The following is an 11,251-nucleotide window of genomic DNA, read 5'->3' on the forward strand; positions in this document are numbered from 1 at the left end:
TGGAAACACGATTGGCACTCAGCTGTTAGGCCCAGTAAATCCAATTACAGCTGTAGACAGATATGTGTTTAAAAAAAAAGGAAAAAAGCCAAGCTGGTGAAATGAAAAAATAAGTGTGTGCTGCAGAATTGTTGATGCTATTTCTTTGTTTTTTAGAGTCCAAACTATTTGCAAACTACAAAACTGTACCCTTTGTTGGGTGTGTGTGGGTGATATTTCCTGTGGTGTTGCTGCCCTGTGAAGCCATGGTATAGTACCCTTGTCCCAAATTACAGGGATGGACAGTCAGACAACACCAAATATTTAAAGAGCAAGATATTTTTAGAAAGTCACTTTCCATGCAATGGACCTGAATAACCAAAACCTGAGCTCCTGGAGATGACAGCCAGGAGCCTGTAGCCTTCCTTCCAGCCATTCCTGTCTCAACAGCTTTCAGCAGCTTGTGAGAAATCACTTTTAAATACAAATTGGCATTCCTTGCAATTCAGGGGACCCTTTTTAAAGACACTTGAGCTATGTAGAGAAATGCCACAAGCTGAGTTTGAAAACCCTGTTTACAGGTGGGTGTCTGACCTGAATAGCCACTATGAGCTTTCTCCCTGTTTTCATAATTTCCCATCACTACAGGTGATGTGCTCTCTGTTGGGCTGGGGGTGAAAATAATTTCTTGCAGCTAAAAAGCTGCAACTGGAATCTGAACACAGCACTTTTCCAAATAAGCCCAGGCAAATTAAGAACAAAAGTTCCCCCAGCTTCAGCCCTAGCCTTGACACACTGTTTCAGCCCACTCAGCCTCCTCCACACAGCCCTGGGTAGCACTGCTAGCACCTCCTGCTCCCTAGACCACCTCACCAGGTGGGGGAAAAGTCCTTCATGCCACCTTTTCTCATTTTTCAGGTCATAAGGAGAAATCTGCCTGCAAAGCCACAGACTTCAAAAACTATTTCTTTCTGTCTGTGAAATTAATTGCTTTAACTGCATTTTGTGGTGGGTACAATTCAGTGCAATTTTAACTGGCATCTCATCTGTGCTTTCTGCATTCCCTTGTGACTGGTTTGAGATCTACTTTGCTCATTTAGTCCCTGCTTGGCAAACCTGTGGAGAAGTCATGAGACGTGGCTTTTCCAATGCTGCTACTGACTTCGTTTGACTATGGCTTTCAGATGCTTATCCAAAATATGATTCAGTTCCCCATCTCTAAAACTGAGGTTGTTGCTTAAGCCCCTTTAAAAACTGCTCTAAAGCCTGGGGTAAAAATCAGCCAGAGGACTCCAAGTTGAGTGAGTTTCCATTTTTCAAACCCATGACAGTTTTAATTCTGTGCTTTGAAATATATGGAAGTACAGAAATGTTCAACTTTTTTTTTTGTGGGGGGAGGGTGGTTTTTAAAAGCTCTATAATTTTGGTATGGTGGAAATGTTAAAAACAAATTCTTCCCACAAGATTTTAGCTTTTCACTGGACCAAATCTTGAAGGAAGCAATATTGCCATTGGTTATAATTGTCAGGCTTTGGCATTTCTGTGTTGTGAAAACCAAGTATCAAGGTTTAGACATAAGGTCTTATCTCAGCCATACTGTGCCATCTCATCTCTGTTGCTCCCAATTGAAAGCAGTAAAAAGCCTCACATCCAAAGGGATACATTTCAGGCTCCTCGGGGAGGAAATGCCATCCCGTGGTGAATGGCAGCTCCCTCTGCAGAGGAGTACACTCAGCCAGCCAGGCACGTTCCTGCGTGTTGACACGTGGAGAGGAATCACCTGGCTCTCCCATGTGGACTCTGTCCCCTAAAATCAAGCCTGAGTGACTGCTCTGGAGAAGTAATCCCACCCACCTTCACAGCCACAGGCTGATCAGGGTGTCATTCCATGGATTCAGGGAGAGGTGCCTTACCCCCTGCATTGTCAATGTTCTTGGCAGACCCTGAGCAGATGGGTTGCAGCTGGAGCAACCCACAGCCCCTAGCAGCAGGGCATTGATTCCTGAGGCTGTGCCCCTCCTGCCCTGGTGGTGGGTGCAGGCTGGAAGGAGACACCCTGGCACGTGGCCACGGGAGGTTCTCTGCTTACACAGGTGGCCCCACACAGGTAGTTGTGCTTAATGATATTAAACAGACAGTGATAATGTTACCTCAGGGATCAAGTGGTGAGCTTTGAATGGCATGACCTGCAGCAGCAGCAGGAGCTTTTCATGCCATGGAGAGGCCTGGGATGTCATGGAGACCCAGTGTGTAGGGGGCAGATTTACTGGGGAAGGAGACTGGATAAAGGAATGGGTGGACTGCTCACAATGCAACTCACCTATTCCCAGGTGTGTGGGCCCTCTGTTTCAGCCTAAGGACTTCGTTTAATTTTGCAATATTTGCACTATTATTTTGGGGCCACCTCCAAACATGTGGAAGCCATTTATCCTCCTCTATCTCCTCTTGCCCAGACCCACCATCAGCCCAGGGCTACCTCCAAACATGCCAGAGCTGTTCATTCCCCTCCATCTCCTCTTGCCACAGATTTCTACCACTGCTGTGACTGGAAATGAGCTTCACAGTTAAAAACAACCAGTTCAGAGGTGGCCATGTGTCTGCAGCTGTGTGTGTCTGGAGTAGGGGGGAAACCAAATATCAAATAACAAATCAGGAAAGTGGTGTCAAGATCTGCTTGCTACACGTGGGTGGAGGGGAGACGGACAACGTGCCCAGAAGTTGCTGACTTGGCTCTGGTGACACTGGCAGCTTGTCCTGTGGCTGGCTCCTGCTGGGGTGGGAGATGCAGCTGTCTGCTGTCACCTAGCCAGGGCAGCCAGGCTTTGGGTGGTGTATGGTGCATCCTGATATAGTAAGAAGATGCTATAAGGGGGAAGTTATAGCATATATATAAGTACCTATATATATGTGTATATATAAAGGGCAGTTCATCTCCATTGTCAGTCCAGCAAGTGGCAACTTCAGTCACATCAAACCATTAAAAAAGCTGCTCCCGTAACTTCTGGGAAGGCAGGACAAATTTCAGGCGGGTTTCTGTTGAAAGGGAGGGAGAGCTGATGAACTTTTGATGAACCAAGGCTGGAAGCAGACAGTTGCTCCTATTGAATCAGCACTGTGTAAGGCTGGCCTCATTAATGAATGTCAGAGAGCCAGCCTGAATCAGAGGTTTCAGGCCTCTGCTTTTTCTCTTTTAATTGCATTTTCCAGAGTTCACAGGCCAGAGTAAGTAAGGAAATTTCTGATGGGTCAGAAATGGCTGTGGTTTGGAAAGAATTTCAGGCATCCTTCATGTGACCTCTTCCTCCTCCTTGTGCACAATTGTTGCTTTTAAAAGAAGCAGTGATAATGGAGGACCAGGGAATCTGCCTTGCAGAAACTTTGCCCTTGGCCCTGCCACTTGCAAATCCCTTTTTTAATCTATGGACAGAGAGAGGCCGGGGAAATGTCCAGAGGCAGGGGGCTGACAGTCAGGTGCCCCTTGCCTTGCTCTCCTGTGGAAGCCAGAGCTTACAGCAGCCACCAGGAATCTTAGGGAAGCAGCCACAGCTCCCATGCCATCAGTGGAGTCTGTGGTTAATCTGGAGGAAAGTCAAGGTTTGCAGGGCCCTAAGAGTGGACAGGACTTACTCCCTTAACAGTGATGGAGGAAAGCCCCCTGAGCTCCCTTGCTGACTCAGCTGGTCCAGGCAGCTGGCCTAGTTAATCTTAAATAAGCCAATTAAGGTTGCATGAGGGAATGCCTCTCAGCTGAAGGTTTGATTGAACAAAGGCTGCAAGATTTAGCTAATGGTGCCCCAAATCCCAGCAGTGTTCCTTACTTAGAAGGCCAGTTGTGTCCCCCTCAGCTCTTCCCATGCTGCAGGCAGGACATAATTCAATTGACATAAACCCATTGGGGAGTGAAGGGCAGCCCCAAGTTGCCTGAGAGCAGCGCAGCCTCTGGATAAATCATGATATAGCTCCTGTGCCTCAGTTTTGTCTCCTGCAAAAGCAATGATGATCCTGAAAGGTGCAAGGCACCCCAGGGTGTCCTCTGGGATAGTTGTAGCACTGGGTTAAATCTCATGTGTATCTCTGGGGGGACACATGTTAAATTATCACTGTATGTGATAACATGGGGCCAAAGAGTTGGGCTTTTGAGCATCCCAGTAGTGATCTCTCCATGGTGATGGCTTCCTGATGAAAAGGTGAAGGAAGGCATTCTCAGTTCTGGCTGCCTGCCCTGTTCTTTCTAACATGCCTGTGGAAGAAGTTTGACCCAGCATGAACGGGCAACTATTATCTCTGCAAAACTCCAAAACAAATTGCTTTCCTTGGGCCCAAGACTTGATGTTGGGTCTGGCTGCAGCTCACTTCTACCTGTGGGTCCCAGGCTGCAAACCCCTGCTCTGAATAAATCTAAGAGTCAATATGATATGTAAGGGCCTAGATCCTTAGTTAGATGTTGTGCTGCAAAATAGGAGGGTGTTTGCAAGAGAGAGATGGATGGGGATGTTTTTCCTGCTTTTTTAATAATTAAGTGTAAGAAGAAAATCTCCCTTCAAAGAATACCTCCCTGTGAATTTATAGTTCTCCAAACCAGTATTTTATCATCTCAACAAGAAGCTCATAAAAATAAATATTTGGAGAGAGGGAGGAAAAGAGGGGAAAAAATAGGGTATAAAAGGGGCACTGGCAAGTCTCAACTGAAAACATGGAGGGAGATTTCCTAAGGCAAGAGCTCCCATAGGAGGAGCTGGGCTAGCTCAGCAGGAGAGGCTGTTTTTATGGGATGCCTTTTACTTGGGCTCTTCCCTATGTTTGCATGTCAGGAGTCTTGGCAGTGGTGGTGAGATGCTCTCAACTCAGGGGCATCCTGCAAAGGGGAGTCAGAGGGGAGACAAAGGGGGTTTGCTTCATCCTCTGGCAAAATCCTTATCCCAGAGGGTCTGCAAGGGGATTGTCCAGCTAGGAGAGGAAGTGACTTGCTCAGAGGTGTGGGACTGGAAGATGCTTTACTGGGGAGGGCAGACACATGCAAAGACCTCAGAGTTCCACATTTCTTCAGGGATTCAGGAAATGTGTTTAGTCAGGGAAGACTTTTCAGCTCCAGCAGATCAAAGGTGAAGCGATGCTCAGAAGAAGGTCCTTTCCCAGGTAGGTAAGGGCACTCTGCTACATGGCAGAGATGTCTCTCCTTAGAAACATTGAAGACTACAAATGTCAGGGCAGTACATACTAAAACCATGGAAATGCTTAAAACCTGGTATTCAGCAGTCTCAATTTTCATGTGAGGGAGCAGTAGTTATTTTTTAGGGTTTGCTTTTACTTTCTTTCTTTTTCCTTTTGCTCTTCATCCTCCCCAAAGACTGTGCTGTATTTAAGCAGAGGTTTTTACATGCTCCAGTTCAGCAGCCTCTAAGCACCTTCCCATTCAGTGCTGCTGGAGATGAGCAGACTCTGCAAAAGACCCCTTGGTGGGTCTGTTCTTCCAAATGCACATTGGCCACACAGCTGGGCTGCCTAATCCAGGGAACCTGAACAACAGAGCTGTGGGTTTCTACTGCCTAGATAAATTCAAGGCTCTTTCCAGGCATGTTAAACCAGCAAGAAATACCAGTCCCATCCTCTGCCCTTTAGCCTAGTGTGGCTGGTTTTCCTGTGTTCAGTCTACCACATTTCTGTGCTGGATTAGAGTCCCATTTGTGCCTCCATGAAAGCAGATGAGCTGTAACCAAATTGCCTCCTGGGATCACCTGTGTCCTTTGGGGTTTTTCCTTCCTTTAGAGCTTCTGACCTGTTCCCAGCTTTTCAATGTCATTTACAAATCCCAAACCTCAACATCCAGTGCAATCAGAATGGGCTGGTTAAAACCAAGTGCTGCCTTCCCTCCATCACTATCACATTAGGAGCTCATTTACCCTTTTGCTGTAGGGTTGTACTGGGAGCTTGGATTTGCTTCTCTGCTTTTATCAGGAACAGGCAGGTCTAATGTGTGTCTGGGCCCTCTGGGTGAACAGGCAACTGTCCCCCCAGAGCCAGCAGCAGGGAGAGGTGGCCTGCAAGCCATGGCAGCAGCTCTGTTAAGGCCATGAAAGGATGTTGTCACTTAAACGGGCATTAAGGTCTTGCTCCTGACATAACAATATGTCTTGCTTTTGCTATGTCTTTCTTTATTTTGTCTTAAGCTTATAATAATTTTAGAGATGTGTAAGAGTGGCTCTTTCGCAATTTGCACTTTGGATATGGGGAAAGTGTAATAGTTCCCCTATGCCTTCAGAAATTTGTTCAGTTTTTTCCAAAACAACAAATTTACCTCCTGGCCAAGGTCCAGAATGGAAACTTTAAGAGCAGTAAATATTTCTAAGCATGTTGGAGGTAGGGGAGGAGAGGGTGATTTTTGTGGTTTGTTTTGTTCATTTGTTGGGTTTTTTATCTGCAAAGGGTGGCTGCCCTTTCTCCCTGGCTCCTTGTGCTACTGCAATGGGATGCTCCTATTTTGGAAGTTACAAGCTGATGTGATTCTCCTTGGTTTCCCCCACTCCTGACTTGCGAGCTATGACAGAAACTCAGGGGAGATGATAGTGTGTGTAATTCTGGCTGTGCACACACTGGAATTGGTGAGCCTGGGAGCAGTAGGGAGGCTGGGCAGGGTTATGGCAGATACCATCTGTATGTATACAGACCCATGAATATGAGTGTTCTTCTCTGCACTGCACCCACACATGTATAGGAAGAAATAAACATACTTTTATAGACTTTATCTTCTCTCTTATCCATGCATGTCCTCAGAAATATTAAGTACTGAGTGTAAACTGTTGGGAAACAGCTGCACAGGTCCATCCATTTGCTGGTAGACTCATTTCCCTTGCATCCTTTCACCCCTGCATTTTAGAGAGGAAAGGGATTTATTATAAGGCAGCACTGTAGAAAAAGCTTCCTTAGAGAAACACTCTAGATAATCTGGGAAAGGCTGGAGTAATGGAGCTTTTTGTGGGCTAATAGAATAAAACTGTTCCACAAAAATATTATCATTGGGAACATGAGCTGAAAAGGGAATGATTCATGTGAAATACGGGATGTGCCTCTATTTCATATGAATCGGTGCTATGCAAAGTAGGAGAGGGCTGGGGCAAGATGAGTACCAGAGACCTGCCCCAAAGCATGGAAAAGATAAAACACCTTTATTAAAGACCTTGTTAGGAAGTAGTAGGGAGGGTGAGAGAGACCTGGGAAAACAACAGGTTGGAGAGTCCCTAGAGCTAACATGCAAGCCGTGTTAGAAGCCTGCATGACTGCTGATAGAGTTATGATTAAGGAGCAGCAGGCAGAGTTTCCTGTGATACGCTATGCAAGTAAAAACAAATCTCTTCACCTCTCTGCACCTACACTACCTCATTCAGGAGCATGAGAAAAGAAACTGCTGCCAAAAAGGAGCTTTGTGGGCTATCTCTGCAGTTTACTGGGAGCTACTTCTTCAGAGGCTTAGTGGAAAAGACTGGGGAGAGGAGAATCTGTGACCTAGTAACCTTTATCCTGTCTTTCTTAAGGAGAAGTTATTCCTATCCACTAGTTAGTGTTTCACAGGCAGCGGAACTTGTGCTCCTGACTCATTAAATGACTTTTGAAACCCTACTCTAATTTCTTCCCTGATGTTGCCACTGGCTGAGGTGATGAAGGAGAAACAGGAGGTTTGGATTTTGTGACATCATTGCTTTCTTTCTGCCCTGCCAGAGACCTCACGGTAGTGTCATGGCAGGACTGAGGTTACCTGGTGGTGCATGCAAGCTGTGGGCCCCAGGGGACCGACAGGGCCAAAAGCTGCTGTGTTTCCTCTTGCTGTACCTTTAAGCGTGTTCCTGCATGCTGTGGCTGGGCTGTTCCTGCCTCTGACAATCCCCTGAGGTACCATGTTGCTGTACTCAGACTGGGACTTTCTGTCACACCCTATATTTATGCTGTGGATTTGCATCGTTAACTTGAGTGTCTTAATGAGTGGCACCAAGCACTCGCCTCTCATGGGCACTGTCGTGTGGGAGTGTCTCTGTGTTGTGTGGTCAAGGATGCTGCAATACAGGAGAGAAAAGAAACCTCTGGCTAAAAACATGCTCGACCTCTAAATAGAAGAGGCATCCTTTATTTAAAAAAGACAAAACCCCACCATTTTTATCACAGGCAGGTCTTGAATACCCCATGTCCAATTCCTTTGGCAGGTTATGGGTAACCTTTATGGCTATAATTCACTTGGAGATCCCTTGGAGGTGCCTCACTTCTTGGAAGGAGCACAAATGCGACGCCACCAGGCAGGGCTGAGGCTCTCAGGTGTTCATGGTGGGGATCCCTGGCTGCCAGGACTACCCCTTCCCTGCACACTCATGGTTTGTACTGTTTTGCAGGGTCTTTTGCTGAAACAAAACGGTCTGTGTGACAAAGTGGAAAAACAGGCCATCAGTGAATCACAGCGAGATCCTAAAAATATACAGCTATTGTTCCTTTCCTTATGACCCAGCTGGGATGAGTTGTTTTTTAAAGGAAGCAAGAAGATAAACAAACCATTCCAGAATGCAAGGGTGAAGGCTGTGGCCCAATTTTTTTCACTGCCTGAATCTGACTCCTAGATCTTCCTTTGCTATCAGGCTTCCCCTCTCCAACTCCCTTTCTGAGCAGGAAGAATCAGAAAGATGGCTGAGAATGTCCCTGTTGAATGCCAGGCTAGGATACTGCATGTAGGGAGACACTGGAGCACTCAGGACCTGATACTTCTTGTCGCCATGTCACTGATTCAGTTGTGGGTCATCGGGTCTGGGGAAATGATGTATTGTGACAACGGCATGTGTCGCATGTCAGGAAGCTGCCATGAATGGGAAGCCTGCTGGTGGGTGTCATTGTTCTGGATGTAATCCTTCTGCAGCATTTGGAAGTCCACCAGAGCTGTTAGCAAGGTCTCTGAGGCATTCATGTGAAATGTTCTTGCTGACCCCTACCTGGATCAATGGCTCCTGCTTTCTGTGCTAACTGGGATGTTCTTCCCTGGCTCAAACTCAGCCACCCCCTTCTTCTCACATCCCAGTGTGACTGTCACCCTGCTCAGCAGTTTAACCCTGTCCCCTCTAGTTTGGTCTTTCTGGGCACAGGGAGGAAACATACCACTCACGAAGATAAAAAAACCCAACCCAAGCCAAAGCATATTGCAGGTAGCATGAATGTTTGGGCACCAGGATACAAATCCTGGCTTAGGAGGAAGTGCCTTTTAGCAGCAGGTTGATCTGTAATAGCTCATTTCAGGTTTGGTGGTGGTTTTGGTACCATCTTTGGTTCCATTCAGGGCGGAACACTAGTCCCTTATGAAGTCACATGTGCCTGCATTTGTACACATTTCCTAAATCATAGTGACTGATTTAACACAGAGCCTCACATGGCCTTGATTTGCCCCCTGATAGTATACAAAATAAGAAGAATGTGGAGTGAGGCAGCACTGCTTCTCAGTAACTAGCTCTGCAGCTGGTGTGAATCAACCCAGCTCCTTGGGTTTCTGTGAGGTTACACCCTTATGCATCAGAGATGGTGTGACCCCTCACACATGAGGTGTTCCTCTCAAACCTGCCTCTGTGTCAGATCTTGCACTAGGACCCAGCCAACAATGTTTAATTTTGCAAGCACTGCACCCAGCTGCTGCTTTGCTTTTCCATGCAAGCTGGCCATCCTCAGCAGGGCAGGAACAGGATGAGCAGGAACAGCACATCTGTCTCTGGGCTGCCCAAGTGCCACTTTGCTGTATTTTTTGTATGGACGATGGCTGGGAGGCACTGGAGGGAATTATTACTGTATGTATGGACGATGGCTGGGAGGCACTGGAGGGAATTAGGCTTCCTCAGCAGCTCCAGTCTCAGTGTTTTCTTTCTGGTGGTTGCTTGACAGATAGGGATATGAAGCCAGCATGATTATTTTTTTAAGGGTCTTGGGGGAAAAAAAATCAGTGCAACAACCTTAGACCTAAGCAGCCCTCTGCTCCAGGCACATCTGAGCCTGGAACTGGAGTTTGGGCAGTTGTTTCCTGATATATTGGCTTCCTCAGCAGCTCCAGTCTCAGTGTTTTCTTTCTGGTGGTTGCTTGACAGATAGGGATATGAAGCCAGCATGATTATTTTTTTAAGGGTCTTGGGGGAAAAAAAATCAGTGCAACAACCTTAGACCTAAGCAGCCCTCTGCTCCAGGCACATCTGAGCCTGGAACTGGAGTTTGGGCAGTTGTTTCCTGATATATTACATCGAACATCTCAATTGGAGCATCCTCAGGCTTGGTGGGTTTGCTAGCCCAGAGCCTGGCTCAGCCACTGAAGAATTTGTTCTTGCACCTGGTTTAAACCAGTGAATTTAGGATGCAGGCTGCCTGGGTGGCTGCTCACATACTCCATTGTGTTTGGACAGAAGCACCCAGGATTTGGGAGATTTGTCCGTAGCCCTCAATAAGCCTAAAGAAAACCCAAGTGTATCCTCGCAAAGTAGAGACATTTGTGAGTCTGTGACATGGCTTTCATTTTGTTATGTGAAAAGGAACCTGCTGTTCTGAAATATTTTTAATAACCAGGTTTGCTGCTTCAATAGGCTGTCTGTCTACATGTCAGGTGGGTCTGGGCTCCTGGAAAGGAGGTGTCTGACCCCTCTAGTGCAGCCTAAGCCTTCATCACACTGCACTCCTATCTCCAATGCATTTCAATTCTTCCTGAAGACTGACATGTGACACCTTTCTAATGGCAGTGCTATCACCTTCCCTGCAGCTTTGAACACCTGTAGAGATTTATGCTATCACCTGATTGCCAGCTGGGTCAACATGATGTGCCCCAGGCATGCTGCTAGATTGAGGCTAGTGTAGGGAGGGGAAATTGGGCAGGTTGGTAACATCTCTTATGGTCCCTGTCTGAGGACCTCAATCAGCCCTCAAGACCTCCTGCCCTGGTCCAGCCCTGCCAGGGCTGCAAGAACAAGGTGGGCCTGGGGAGCAGGTCATGGTATGGGAGAAGGCAGGGGAGAAGCCAACATCCTGACATGGTGCCTGGGTGTCTTTGGCAGTGTGGGCACCTCAGGGAAGGAGGGTGATGGGTCTGTGCCCCTCCAGCTTGCAGGGAACAAACGTTCCTTTCCATCACATTCCATTATGATGGATTTCAGGTGAAACTGAGACAGACTTTTCCACCAAAAGGCACAGCAAGCAGCTGTCCTTGCTCAGCATTTGATCCCAGCCTTCCATCTCTGGCTGTCTGCTCCTTTCACTGAGCACCTGGAAACAGCTGACT

Source organism: Acanthisitta chloris, unplaced genomic scaffold (genome assembly GCF_000695815.1).
Source record: "Acanthisitta chloris isolate BGI_N310 unplaced genomic scaffold, ASM69581v1 scaffold10273, whole genome shotgun sequence".
In the NCBI taxonomy this organism is placed as follows: Eukaryota; Metazoa; Chordata; class Aves; order Passeriformes; family Acanthisittidae; genus Acanthisitta; species Acanthisitta chloris.